Here is a 15,009-nt window from a genome sequence, read left to right as displayed (position 1 = left end):
GGCCTCTATCATACAGTCTCTCTGCCTACTCCAAATGTTTGTCTTCCCTTAAGGATCCAATATTTGTCACCTTCTCTCATTACTCTATATTCAGTTCAATTGTGTCCATATCCATGGCTTCATTCATTCAAAAAAATGTTTAGTGGATTTTATTTGACAAACATTGTGCTAATTTCTGGAGGTATTTTTAAAAATAAGATCTCATTTATGTTGCTGTATAGAGGCAAACAAACGATTCTATGGGAGTGTATAAAAGATTCATCGGGGCACCTGGGTGGCTCAGTTGGTTAAACTTCTGACTCTTGGTTTCAGCTCAGGTCATGATCTCACAGTTCATGAGATTAAGCCCCTTGTTGGGCACTGCGCTCACAGCATGGAGCCTACTTGTGATTCTCTCCATCTCTCTCTCTGACCCTCCCCTGCTCTTTCACTCTCTCTCAAGATAAATAAATAAACATAAAAAAAAAAGATTCATCAAACAGCACCAAACCGGAATCATATGGAGGAGTGTATGATCAGAGAAGATGTTCTGCCTTAAGGGACACACGAGAATAGGAATTAGTGGATGAAGAGTAGGAAGGAAGATTTTCCACACAGAGAAGCAGCATGGCACATTCAAGTAGGTACACATATTTCAACACGGATGAAGTTTGCAGGGATGAAACAGTGGGAGATATGACTAAACAAGGACATATAGGAGTTTGAGACTTTATCTTGAAGGTTACCATGAGGCTTAGAAAGATTTTCAGTGGACTACCATCATCTGATTACATTTTGCAAAATCAAACTGGCAACACATGGAAAACGATTTGGATTGGACACAATATAATAATAATTGAAGAATCCAAAAAGAAAATATGGCCTAATATAAATCAGTTCAAGTGATTTGGGGGGAAAAAGAACTAATTTGGAAGAGATTACAGAGATATAATATAGGAAAACTGAATATAGGAGTGAGGACAATGGAAAAGTTATGGATATGCTAAGGTTTCTCAACAGGGTAACTGACTAGGTAATAGTGCCAGGCACTAAGAAAATAATATAGAAGGAGGAATAAGTTCAGAAGTAAGAACTGGTGAGTGAAATTTCAACTTGTTGCATCCAAAATGCTCATGAGACATCCAAGAGATGATTTATAACAGGCAGTTGTATATATGCAATTAGGGTGCAGAAAAGAAATGTAGGCTGGAGACACATTCCGGATGATCAGTACTGATATAGTTGATGTGGAAGACATGCAAGAGATAAGACTAACCAAGAAAAGTCTATAGATTGAGAAGAAAAAGGTAAGTTAATCTTTTAGGGCCATCAAAATTTATGGACTAGGGAAGAAAGCCTTCCAGACAGGGAGACAGGAAACATCTGGAAAGTGAAATACCACGGAAATCAAGGGGTTTGATTTGAAGGAGTCGGTTTGACGAAGATAGAAGTTATCAAAAAATCCAATCAGGCATTAAGTTTTTTAATAGAAGAATTAAGACATGTCCATTGATTTAGCAGCAAAGGTAGCATTAAAAATCTTGACAAGAGCAGTCTCATTGGTGGGACAGAAGCCAGATTTCTGCTGATATATATGATAGACACACTTTCAGAGATGCAGAAAGAAAGACAGGAGATAAAAAGAACTGTAGGATTGAGATAGGTAGGATTTTTTTGTTGCTTTTTTTTTTTGTTGCTTTTAATATAAGAGACTTGAATATGATTATATGCTGAGAGACAGCCAGAAAAGAGATAAAGTTTGAAGACACATGAGAGGAAAATGGTACTTGGACAAGGTCACTAAGAAGAAAGAAGACAACAAATTTGACAGAAATATCCTTAAACAGGAAAGTTATATAGGGAGGTTTGAAAAACAAAAGATAAGGATGGGTACTATTGTGGGTTGAGCTATGTTCCTAAAAAATATATGTTCAAGTCTTAAACTCTGTTACTTGTGAATGTGATAGTATTTGGAAATAGGGTCTTCAGAGTTGTAATCAAGTTAAAATCATGTCATTGAATTATGGAGACCTTAATTCAATGACTAATGCCCTTATAAAATGATGAAAATTTAAACATATACAAACACAAAGGGGAGAAGGTCATGGGAACATGGAGATTAAATATAGTATTTTGTTTTAAAACTAAGTTCAGCTGAAGAATTTTTATATTTGGTTGAGGTTGGGTAATATGCAATCTAAGGTGTCAAGGCTCTATTTATTTAACCAGTGAGGCTAACCAACAGAATGGTTGCTTGAGACCAAATGACCAAACCTCACTTAGCCTCACTTAGCCTCACTTCTTTTACTCTCTGGCCTGGAAAACAAGAAGTTGATGTTCACAATATGACTCGGGCCTCACGTAACTGGTACTTACTTCTCAGGTACTGATAGTGGTTAAAAAGTTTGCTTGAGTGAATAATTTAATCTCCCCTATAAAACCTTATTGATTTTCATTGTAAATTATTTTGTCCAATGTCTTTTATTCTCTGTGTAGATCATCAGATATTCAAAAATAAGAAATTTCAAATTAATGTTTTACTCTAGTCTTTCTTCAATATTTTAGTCAACTGCTTCATTTCTTTCAAATGATTTGTAATGCAAATGAAAGAATCTGAGAAGTCACAAGTTGGAATCTGACCTCTTAAATTAACTTCATTTAAATAGCTCCAACTACAGTAAAGAGTGGACCTTCTTGCTTTTGGGGTGAAAAGAATCATAATTTGAAATGTCAGTTGCCTCAGGCAGGCACGTCACATTGGGTTGTATTTAAACACAGCTTAAAGCTAGCTTCACGCTGAATTATAATAGAAAAGTCACTGAAGTCATCTCTTTCCATCCACAGTAGAGAAAGGAAAAGAATTTTCATACTACTTAACATAGGAAAAATGTTACATGTATATATAACAGTCCACTAGGTTTACCTTTATATAATGACAGTTTTTCTCTGAAAAATCTAAAAACTTATAAAGTTATCCAATAATAGATATGATTTGGTACAATATCAGTGCATATATGAATTAATGTGATGAAAATATAGTGATACAAAATTAGTTCAGTAATCACTTTAGTTGGCAATGATGAAGATTTGTGGTTAATGATTATCTAGGGGGACACAACAACACCTTTTTGAAGTCTAAAAGTATAAATCTGTGAAAAAAAAAGTAAAGCCATTTTAGACAAAACAGTTTTAAAGAGATTTCTTAGGGCACCTGGCTGGCTCAGTTGTTACAGCATGAGATTCTTGACCTCAGGGTTGAGGTTCCAGCCCTACATGGGGTGTAGAAATCATTAAAAATAAACTCTTAAAAAAAATCTTTTCTATTTTATGTAGATTCAGGTAGATATCCTCAAAACATTAGCACTTTGGGCCAGTAATATATTCTTACCATAAATTCTTTGTAATGAATGTATTAAAATATTTGCTAATTTTTTCTTAATACAAAAAGAAATCAAGTTAATACAAATAGAAAAAAACCCTTAGAGAATAAAATAACAAGAACACATCAAATGAAAAACTATGATTGCAACCTAAGTTATACTTAAAGGAAAATGTATAACCTTAAATATTCTTAGTAAACTGAACTAAAGAAATAATAATAAAGGAAAGAAAAATTACTAGGCTGGAAGCTATTTAAAAAACAACAACCATAGAGGAGTAATACTAATAAAAGCAGTAATCAAAATATTAGTGAAAGACAACAATAGGACTTAGCCATACTGGTCTTTTTAGCTTCCTTTTTCTGCCTCAGGGCATTTTTCATAAACTGTTTCCTCAACCTGGAATAATAGCTGCCCCTTCTTTTCACCTAAATAATACTTACTGAGTGTTTAAAGATCTCAATTTAGACAATACTTTGTTGGAGAGGTTTCCTTGACACCCATATGGGTTAATTCCTTCTCATGTATGTATCTACACAGCCTAGTGCTTATCACACCTCTGATTACTTGTTCACTGCTAGACTGTAAGCTCCACCAGGGCAAGGACCATATCTAACCATTTCACCACTGAACCTCTAGTGCCCAACATAGTGTTCTTCATATAATATAGGCTGAAACATTTGTGTTGAATGAGTGCATAAGTAAACAAATAAATAGAAGTCTTCAGAAAAAATTAATAAACTACACAATTTTCCAGAAATGTAAATCCACAAATAAAAAAGAGCCACAAATACATAAAATTAAGAATGAAAAAAGGAAAAACATATGTTAAAAAGATATTATAAATTGCCAGAGATCACTATGTCTAAGTCTATGTAAACATATTTTAAAATCTCATTTAAATCAATAATTTCTTGGAAATATATAAATAATTTTTAAAATACACAAAAAAATAATCCAATAGCCAGGGGAATTTTTTGTTTTTCAAATATAATCTCTACAAGATTTCTTTTAAACATTCAAAGAACAAATCTAATTTTGTAAAGCTTGCATAATACAGCTTTATAAACTAGATACAGCAAATACAGTACCAAAAATCATCTTAACAGTTCAATCTCAATTATCAACATAACAGTAAAAATACTAAGTGGAATTCTATCAACTCAACTATAGGAGAATATTAAAAGAATCATGTACCTTGACCAAGTAGGATTTGTCTCAGGAATTCAAAAAGAGTAGAAAATTTAAGAAATATGGTATTATAGTATCAATAGGCCAAAAAAGAAAAACTGTATGGTGAGATCAATAGATGCATAGGAAAGGACATTTGATCAAGTCTAGCACACGTGCCTCATTAAAAACAAAACAAAACAAACAAACGAAAAAAAAACACTCAAAGAAATGTCATTGACTAGTTATAGCTAAGGTGATACTTCATAGTGAAACAGAGCAAAAGGAGAGGATAACAGAGAGGTTCTATTAGCCGTGCCTCAACCAAATGGTAGAGGCTACCATTAGTAGTCCTGGGAAGGAGAATTCTTAAGCTTCTTCCAGACTCAGAAGGAAACAGTGCCATGATCTACCCCTATGGGTGCCAAGGAAACCACTCTGAATAATGGTTAAAATGACAGTTCTAAATAATTAATATTATTTAGGTGAAATGAAGAGGTAAGTATCATTCCAGCTTGAGGAAACACCTCATGAAAATGCCCTGTGGCAGAAAAAGGAAACTGAAAGTAAGATCTGTATGGTTAGAGCATAACAAGGTCTTTATTGATACACTGAAGGCAGTTTCTTTAAAATCAGTAGCAGGGCAAGGAAGTCCAGCAGTGACAATTATTAAACACTGACCTGAAATTTCAAGAAATAAATCAGAAAACCAAAATATGACATATAGCTATTGTACAGAGTCAAAATTATTTTTATTTTCATATGATATTGTTATCCAACTAAAAATGGAAAAGAAGCTAAACAACAACAACAAAAACGATTAAAACTAACAAGAAAGTCTAGTAAGATACCTGGTAACAAAATAAGTATGCAAAAATCAAGAGGATTTTTTATAGAACTAGAACAAACAATCCTAAAATCTGTATGGAACCACAAAAGACACTGAATAGTCAAAGCAATTCTGAAAAAGAACAAAACCAGAGGTATCACAATCCCAGATTTCAAGGCCATAAGTGATCAAAATAGTACAGTACTAACACATAAATGGTGCTAGGAAAACTGGACAGCTACATGCAAAAGAATGAAAGTGGACCACTTTCTCACACCATACACAAAAATAAACTCAAAATGGATTAAATACCTAAACGTGAGACCTGAAATCATAAAACACCTAGAAGAGAGCATAGACAATAGTTTTTCTGACACCAACATTTTTCTAGATATGTCTCCTGAGGCAAGGGATACAAAAGCAAAAATAAAATAAACTACGTAAAACTAAAAAGCTTCTGCACAGCAAAGGAAACAATCAACAAAACTAAAAGACAACCTACTGAATAGGAGAAAAATTTTTTTTTTAATTTTTTTTTCAACATTTATTTATTTTTGGGACAGAGAGAGACAGAGCATGAACGGGGGAGGGGCAGAGAGAGAGGGAGACACAGAATCGGAAACAGGCTCCAGGCTCTGAGCCATCAGCCCAGAGCCTGACGCGGGGCTCGAACTCACGGGCCGCGAGATCGTGACCTGGCTGAAGTCGGACGCTTAACCGACTGTGCCACCCAGGCACCCCGGGAGAAAATTTTTGCAAATGACATATCTGATGAAGGATAAGTATTCAAAATACACAATGAATTTATACAACTCAACCCCCAAACAAAAATAATCCAGTTAAGGGCGCCTGGGTGGCGCAGTCGGTTAAGTGTCCAACTTCAGCCAGGTCACGATCTCGCGGTCTGTGAGTTCGAGCCCTGCGTCAGGCTCTGGGCTGATGGCTCGGAGCCTGGAGCCTGTTTCCGATTCTGTGTCTCCCTCTCTCTCTGCCCCTCCCCCGTTCATGCTCTGTCTTTCTCTGTCCCAAAAATAAATAAACGTTGAAAAAAAAAAATTAAAAAAAAATAATCCAGTTAAAAAATGGGCAGAAGACATGAACAGACATTTTTTTCCAAAGAAGACATATAGATGGCCAACAGATACATGAAAAGATGGTCAACATTACTCATCATCAGGGAAATGCAAATCAAAACCACAATGAGATTATCACCTCATTATTGTCAGAATGGTTAAAATAAAAAAACACAAGATAAAACAAGTATTGGTGAGGATGTTGAAAAAAAGGAACTCTCATGTACTGTTGATGAAAATGCAAACTGGTACAGCCATTGTGGAAAACAGTATGGAGGTTCCTCAAAAAATTAAGAATTGAAATACCCCTGATCCAGTAATCACACTACTGAGTGTTTACCCAAAGAATACAAAAACACTAATTCAAAAGATATATGCACCCTTGTGTTAATTACAGCATTATTTTCAAAAGCCAAAATAATGGAAGCAGCCCAAGCGTCCATCAATAGATGAATGGATAACAATGTTGTACACACACACACTGGAATATTATTCAGCCATAAAAAGGATGAAGCCTTGCCATTTGCAACAACATAGATAGATCTAGAGAGTATAATGCTAAGTTAAATAAGCCAGTCAGAGAAAGACACATACCATATGATTTCACTCATATGTGGAATTTAAGAAATAAAACAAACAAACAAGGGGGAAAAAAAAGAAACAAACCAAAAAAAAAAACAAGATTCTTAACTATAGAGAACAAACTGATGATTACTAGAGGGGAGGTGGGTGGGGGAAGAATGAAATAAAGGAAGGGGATTAAAAGTACACTTATCTTGGGGCCCCTGCGTGGCTCTGTCAGTTAAGCATCCGACTTCGGCTCAGGTCACGATCTGGCGATTTGTGAGTTCGAGCCCCGCATCGGGCTCTGTGCTGACAGCTCAGAGCCTAGAGCCTGCTTCGGATTCTGTGTCTCCCCATCTCTTGGCCCCTCCCCTGTTCATGGTCTGTCTCTCTCTGTCTCTCAATAATAAATAAATGTTAAAAACATTTTTTTTAAAGTACACTTATCTTGATGAGCACAGAGTAATATATGGAATTGCTGAATCACTATATTGTACACCTGAAACCAGTATAACAGTGTATGTTAACTACACTGAAATTAAACAAAACAAAACAAAACTGGTGGGGTGCCTGAGTGGCTCAGTCAGTTGAGCACTGACTCTTGATTTTGGCTCAGGCCGTAATTCCAGAGTTGTAGGATCAAGTCCCATGTTGGGCTTTGTGCTGAGAGTGGAGCCTGCTTAAGATTCTCTCTCTCCTTTTACCCCTCTCCCCTGCTTGGACTCTTTCCCTCCCTCCCTCCCTCCCTCTCTGTCTCTCTCTCATTAAAAAAAAATTGTTTTTTAATTGGTAAAACTTTTTTGAAGACTTTGGTAGAGAGAGTAGTGGCCCTCCAAAATATCCATATCTTAATCCCCAGAATTTATGAATATGTTACTTGATATGTTAAAAAGAGATTTGAATTAATGATCTTGAGATGGGGAGATTATTCTGGATTAAACATGTAGACTCGAATGTAATCACAAGGATCCTAAGGAAAAGATGGAGGCAGTAAAGTCAAAATCAGAGGAGACAGGATGAGGGAGGAAGCAGAGGTCAGAAAGGGAGATTTTTACATGTTACACTACTGACTTCGAAGATGGAGGAAGTGGTCATAAGCCAAGAATGCAGGTGTCTTCTAGAAGCTAAAAAAAGGCCAAGAAACAGAGTATCTTCTAAGCCTTTAGTAGAAATATAGCTCTTCTGACAGCTTGAATTTAGAACTCCCGACATCCAGAACTAGAAGATAATACATTTTTGTTATTTAACCAAGTTTGTGGTAATGTTACAGCTGCAATAGGAAACTCATACAAGAGCAATGGATAGCTTTGAAACTGTAGCTATTCTAGGACAGCAATTTTACGTGTAGGAATTGATCCTAAATATTAGAGAGTACATATAGCTAAAAAAAAGTACATTTATAGTTGTTAACAATTGGAAACTACCTAAGGGTCAAACCGAGGGGATTTATTAAATAAATCATTATATATCTTCAATAAAAATATGCAACACAGCAGGTATAAGTCAGAAAAATCTAGAGAGGTTGGAAAATTGTCACAAGTTTTTTTTTAAAGAAGATACAAACTACACTTTCATGTCAGTCTCAGCCTATCAATAATGCTTCTAGTGGCTGGAAATGCCTGGGGCACTTACCTGGGCCTGTAGGAGTTGTGGTTAAGTCCCAACAGGTATTTCTCCACCAGGGCCAATGTTGTTACTGGATCTACCTTTGTGGTTCTTGATATGATTCCAAGAGCCACCTTAGCAACAACCATTAGGGATTTGAAAAGACAAAACTTATTACTCACAAGCCTTGGAGCGTACTTGGCATACCCAAGGGCCACACAGGGAGGTTGCAAGGAGAGAGAGAGAAGGAGAAAGACAGGACCTGACATTCTGCTGTTATTGGGGTCAAGAGTGAGGTACCTAGACTTTCACGGGTTTGCTCTTTATTGGTAAATTTAATGTAAGTGCAGGAATTAGGGTGCGGGAAGGGAAAAGGGTTCATTCAAGCTGTTGGTTATCTAGGTCAACCAGGGCTTCCTAAAAGGGGAACTTCATGAATGAGGGCAGCCTGGTTCCTCATCTAGTTATTTAGCTAGTAGCCATGTCATATAGCTAGCAATAAGTTTATTCAAGACAGATGTCTTCGAAAAGGATGCCTCAGCAATTGCAAGCTTCATGTCAGGCACTTACATTATAATCAAAAAAGCTTACTGTCAGACACATATATATATATATACACATATATATATAATAATATATATATAATATGTATAGTTTATATATATATATTAACAATTTTTAAAGAGATATATTATCTGATTATATTAAGGTCATTTATAGTTATCCCTAAGTGGTGGAAATATAGGTGATTTTCCTTTATGCTATGAGACTAATTTTATAATCAAGAGTTATAAATGTATAAAATATATACATATCTACTAGCCAAAAAGCTTATGAAGAAATAATTATATTCATAAATATCAGTATCAATTATTATACAATATAAAATAGCCTCAAGGTATAATATAATTGTGTTTTCTTCCACAGTAAACAACCCCAGCCTCTCTAATAATTGGAGTCTTGTTTACATTAGCTCTACTTGTAAAAGGAGAACCTTTCAGTGCTACTTGTCTGGCTCTACCTACTACCTCTCAATATAATTTCCAATTTGAGGAAATATGTCAATCATGAAAGTTACCTGAGAACAGCAAATAACCAAGTTTTTAAAGTGACTAGCCCTAATGTTATGTATAATAAGTTATCTGGCCTTTGCCTGTTTTAAAGCGCATTGGCTTTATAAGGAGTTCTTTTTTTTTTCCTTTGATTTAAAAAGCTTTTTTTCACTCCATGCTTGTGTTTTGGATAGGTTAGCCTATCTCAGTTAAGTGAGAAATACAAATATATTTTAATAATAATATATATTTAATTTAAATGTAATTTATTTACATATATACATATATATACATATATATATATATATATATATATATATATATATATATATATATAAAGTTTGGGGATTTTTACAAAATTCTAGCCAAAAACATTGCCCATTACACTTTAAAAGAGTGAATATTATGGCATATGAACTATATCTCACTTTTTAAAAATTGCTTGTTACACAATTTAGTGTCCATTATCAAAAGGAGCCACATGACAATGGCTTAACAAAAGATCTAGAAATTTTAATTCCTGCTAATCTAGGAATGCAGACATAATCCTAGTATAACCTAAAGAAATATGTCATTAATTTGTCCCCTAGAGTTCTCTCTTTCAAATATCAGCTCTCAATTGACCATTGGTGAAGTGCTAGATCCCAATAATTTCATGCTTGAATTCTTTAAAATGCTGATTTATTATGGTAAGTTCTTGATACAAGACACAGAAGTAAGAGGTGATAACAGCAAGATAGTATACTAGGTAACACCAGATTGTTCTTTCCCCACTGAGACACTGAATTAACAATACACAGACCAGTTCCCTTTGTGGGAAATCCAGAAACCAGTGAAGAAGCTCCTACACCACATGCAAGCATGAAACCAGTTACATTGAAGCCATTAGAAAAAGACATGGCACCCACTCTCCAGAGCTCTGCCCCCTGGCATTGCAGGATTAGAGGGAAACTCCCAACCCCCAGCTTCTTTGAAGGAAGGGAAAAAGTTAGGGAGTATATGCAACATTCTGGCTTTTGCGGGGGGCTGCCCCAGGACTTATTTCTGTCTGGTCTGAGAGGGCACACTTCCAATCTTATGAGGCCAGTATGACCCTAATACCAAAGCCAAACAAAGAAAATAGAACTATATGCCAAATCCTTATGATGATATATGCAAAAATCCTTATGAATACAGATACAAAAATCCTTTACAAAATCTAACAAACTAAATGCAATAGCACATGGAAAGAATTATATACCATGACTAGGTGATATTTATCCCTGGAATGCACGGATGGTTCAACATACAAGAATCAATCAATGTGATTCACCACATTAACATAACAAAGTCAGGAGGGCAGATCACACGATTACCTCAATAGATGAAAAAAATATATTTGATAAAATTCAACACCCTTTCATGATAAAAAAAAAAACCACACTCAATATAAATTAAGAATAAAAGGAAACTACCTCAACATAATAAGGTCCATATATGGTAAGCCTAAAGTTAGCATCATACTTAGTGGTAAGAAACTGAAAGCTTTTCCTCTAAGAGTAGTAACAGGGCAAGAATGCCTGCTCTCACCACTTAGTAGTACTATACAATATAGTACTATAGTTGTTTAACAGAAGCACTACTGATAGGCTGAGACTGACATGAAACAGTGTAGTTTGTATCTTTTTTTAAAAAAACTTGTGACAATTTTCCAACTTCTCTGGACTTTTCTAATTTATATCTGCTGTGTTGCAAATTTTTATTGAAAATATATAATGATTTATTTAAAAAATCCCCTATTGTTTGACACTTAGGTAGTTTCCAATTGTTAACAACAATAAGCAGTGTGCAGTGAATGTACTTTTACTTAGCTATATGTACTCTCTGATATTTAGGATTAATATAGTGCTATAGTCCTAGCTAGGATAATTAGGAAAGAAAAAGAAATAAAAGACATCAAAATGGGAAAGGAATAAGTAAGATTATCTTTGCTCGTACATGACATAATTTTATATGTAGAAAACCCTAAATATTCCACAAGAAAAATGTTAGTGACAATGAAGAAATTCAATAAAGGTGCAAGGTATAATACCAGCATATTAAAATCAGCTGTGTTTCTATATATTAACAATGAACAATCTGAAAAGGAAATTAAAACAGTCCCATATGCAATACCATTAAAATACTTAGGAGTAAACTCAACCAAAAAGGTGAAAGACATCACACTGAAAACTATAAAACATTGCTGACAGAAATTAAAGATGACACAAACAAATGGAAAGACATCCTGTGTTCATGGACTGAAAGGCCTAATGTTAAACTATCCACATTACCAGAAACAATCTACACATTCAATGCAATCCCTATCAAAATGTCAATGCCATTTTTTTACAGAAATAAGAAAAAATTCCTAAAATTCATATGGAACCACAAAGGATCATAAATAGCCAAAACAGTCTTAAGAAAGAAGAACAAAGGTGGAAGCCTCATGCTTCTTGACTTCAAAATACACTACAACACTACAGTATTCAAAACATATGGTACTCACATAAAGACAAACCTATAGACTGTAGGAACATAGACAGAGCCCAGAAATAATTCCATGCATATGTGGTATAATAATCTTCAGTGAGGGTGCCATGAATACACAATGAGGAAAGAATAGTGTTTTCAACAAATGTGTTGGGAAAACAGGATATCCACACGCAAAAGAGAAACTGGACCTTACCTTACACCATACACAAAAAATCAACTCAAAATAGATCAAAGACTTAAATTCAAGACCTAAAACTCTAAAAATCCTAGAAAAAAAAATAGGGAAAGAGCTTTAAGACATTGCTCTTGACTATGATTTCAAAGAAAAAATAGACAAGTAGGACCTACAGCACATTTGACAACTTTTGTGCCGCAAAGAAAACAATGAACAGAGTAAAAAGGCACCCTAAAAATGGAGAAGATATTTACAAACCACTTCTTTGATAAGGAGTTAACATCCAAAATATATAAGGTACCCCTACAACAATAATAAAAAAAAAATGAAATCAAAAAACAAAACCCAATTTAAAAATGGGGCAAAGGACTTGAATAGACTTTCTCTAAAGAAGGCATACAAATAGCCAATGGGCATATAAAAAGATGTTCAATATCACTAATCATCAGAGAAATGCAAGACAAAACCACACCTGTTAAGATGGCCATCACTGAAACAACAGAAAACAACAGAAAACAAATGCTGGCCATGATGTGGAGAACTTAGAACTTGTATGTAATGCTGGGAATGTAAAATGATACAGCTGTTATGGAAAACAGTAGGGAAGTTCCTAAAAATTTAAAAATATAACTATCATGTGATCTATCAATCCCACTTTTGGGTATTTATCCAAGAGAATTAGAAACAGGATCTCTAAGAGATAAAGAAAAAGAGAAACAAAAAGACACAGAGGCAGCAGAAGTAACATCTCATTACAGAAGGGAGTTAAGAACCTTACTTATATTCTTACAAGTGAGAGACCATGTGATCTCCACACAGAAAAATGAAGTTTGGACTTTAATGTACTTTGATGATACCTTCTATTACATATGTTCATCTGAAATAGTTTTGCATAGGTCAACAGAAGAATGACAGGTAAGGATCTGTTTGTAGCCCTCAGATCCTCATAATCCCAGAACATGTTATCATGATGAAATTTAAATAAATTAATAAATTAAGTAAATTAATAAATTAGAGGGATTTAACATTAGACTTGAGTTTTTAAAGAGTTAAAAATTTCATATATGTGCTTATTATTCTTTTGTAAGTAATATTTCTAATATGCTTGATATAAACCATCTATATGTTTATTTATTTTTTATTATTTTCTAAATGTTTATTTTTGAGAGGAGGAAGGGGGAGAGAGAGAGGGGGACAAAGGATCTGAAGCAGGCTCTGCGCTGACAGCAGAGAGCCCAACGAGGGGCTTGAACTCACAAACTGTGAGATCATGACCTGAGCCAAAGTTGGACACTTAACTGCCTGAGCCACCCAGGCGCCCCTATATGATTATTTTTACATTTTAATTGTAATATTAAATACTTTGTGTTGTCTGCTTCATATGGCCACAACTGACTAGACTAAGTGATAGACACAGTCCCAAGTGGTAGACATATAAGTTGGCCAGGAATCTATGACTTAAAGTGGCCTACCTCAAATATTTGACTTAAAAATTAAGAAAAATTTGAGTGGACACCACAAGGTAGAGAGAAGCCTGACAAACTAGCTCTGTGCAGCCCAAAGTTCTGAGGGAGCCAGAATTATGAGTCTAAGTATTTTTGGAGGGTTGTTCAGTGCATGAATAAAAGAGTAAAAATTCAGTTTGCCATGCATTTTAAGATACCCTTTAAAACTGACACAGAGCTATTAAATATACATTTAAGGCATTATATAATATATACATGTACTTTTTATTTGGCCTTTGTAAATACACAGTTCCTGACCATACACAGAAGTAGGAAAATTTCTCTTCTCTCAATCTTGTTTTTATTTTTTATTTACTTTTAAATATGTAAATATGTAAATCTGATTAAAAAAATATTCACTGACATTCAAATCATAAAGAAAGTTATAAAGAAAAAAACATTGAAATTATACACTCAGAGATATACATTGTTATTACTTTAATAACACTCTTTTTCCCCAAAAGCAGGATTTATCTACTATCTGTTTCCTTTTGGTTTTGAATATAATTGTAGAGCTTTTGTTTCATGACCACTCTTCATAAATGAGCCATAAAAATGGAAAGGTTCTCTTTCTTGAGAAGCAGAGAGAATATACATAAAACCTCTGGTACTATCCTGCCTGTGTCCAAATCCCAGCTTTACCACTTACTAAGACTTTTCATCTTGGGCAAGTCACTAAGGCTCTGAATCTTAACCTCCTTATCTGTGGAGTTGTTATAAGGATTAAAGGGGCTAATATATAAAGTACTTAAAACAGTGCCTCATACATAGTAAGTAATACATAAGAGTTACCCATTATTATAAATGGTCATACAAAGGTGCACCTATGATATGTTGTTATATAAATACAAAGAAACTCATAGAACCAGTTATGTACAATATTGTATTTGTGTAAAAAGAACAAGGTATATAATAATATATCTATTTATATATATAAGCATAAAAATATTTGAAAGACTATACATAAAACTGTTAACATGATTATCTCAGGGAAGAATTTTCACTGGCTCTATAATGTTTCCATTTTTTACCACCTTTATGTATAGTATTAAGAAATCAGCAAAAAATAGTTCAGTTTAAAAATGCATTTTTTTTGAAGTGGAGAGAATAAAAAGAGAAAGCCAATAGAGGAAAATAACAGAACTCTTGGTTTTCAGAAAGAT

This window comes from Prionailurus bengalensis, chromosome C1 (genome assembly GCF_016509475.1).
Source record: "Prionailurus bengalensis isolate Pbe53 chromosome C1, Fcat_Pben_1.1_paternal_pri, whole genome shotgun sequence".
NCBI lineage: Eukaryota > Metazoa > Chordata > Mammalia > Carnivora > Felidae > Prionailurus > Prionailurus bengalensis.
The sequence above is the reverse complement of the archived record's forward strand: the minus strand, read 5'-3'. Positions refer to the sequence as shown.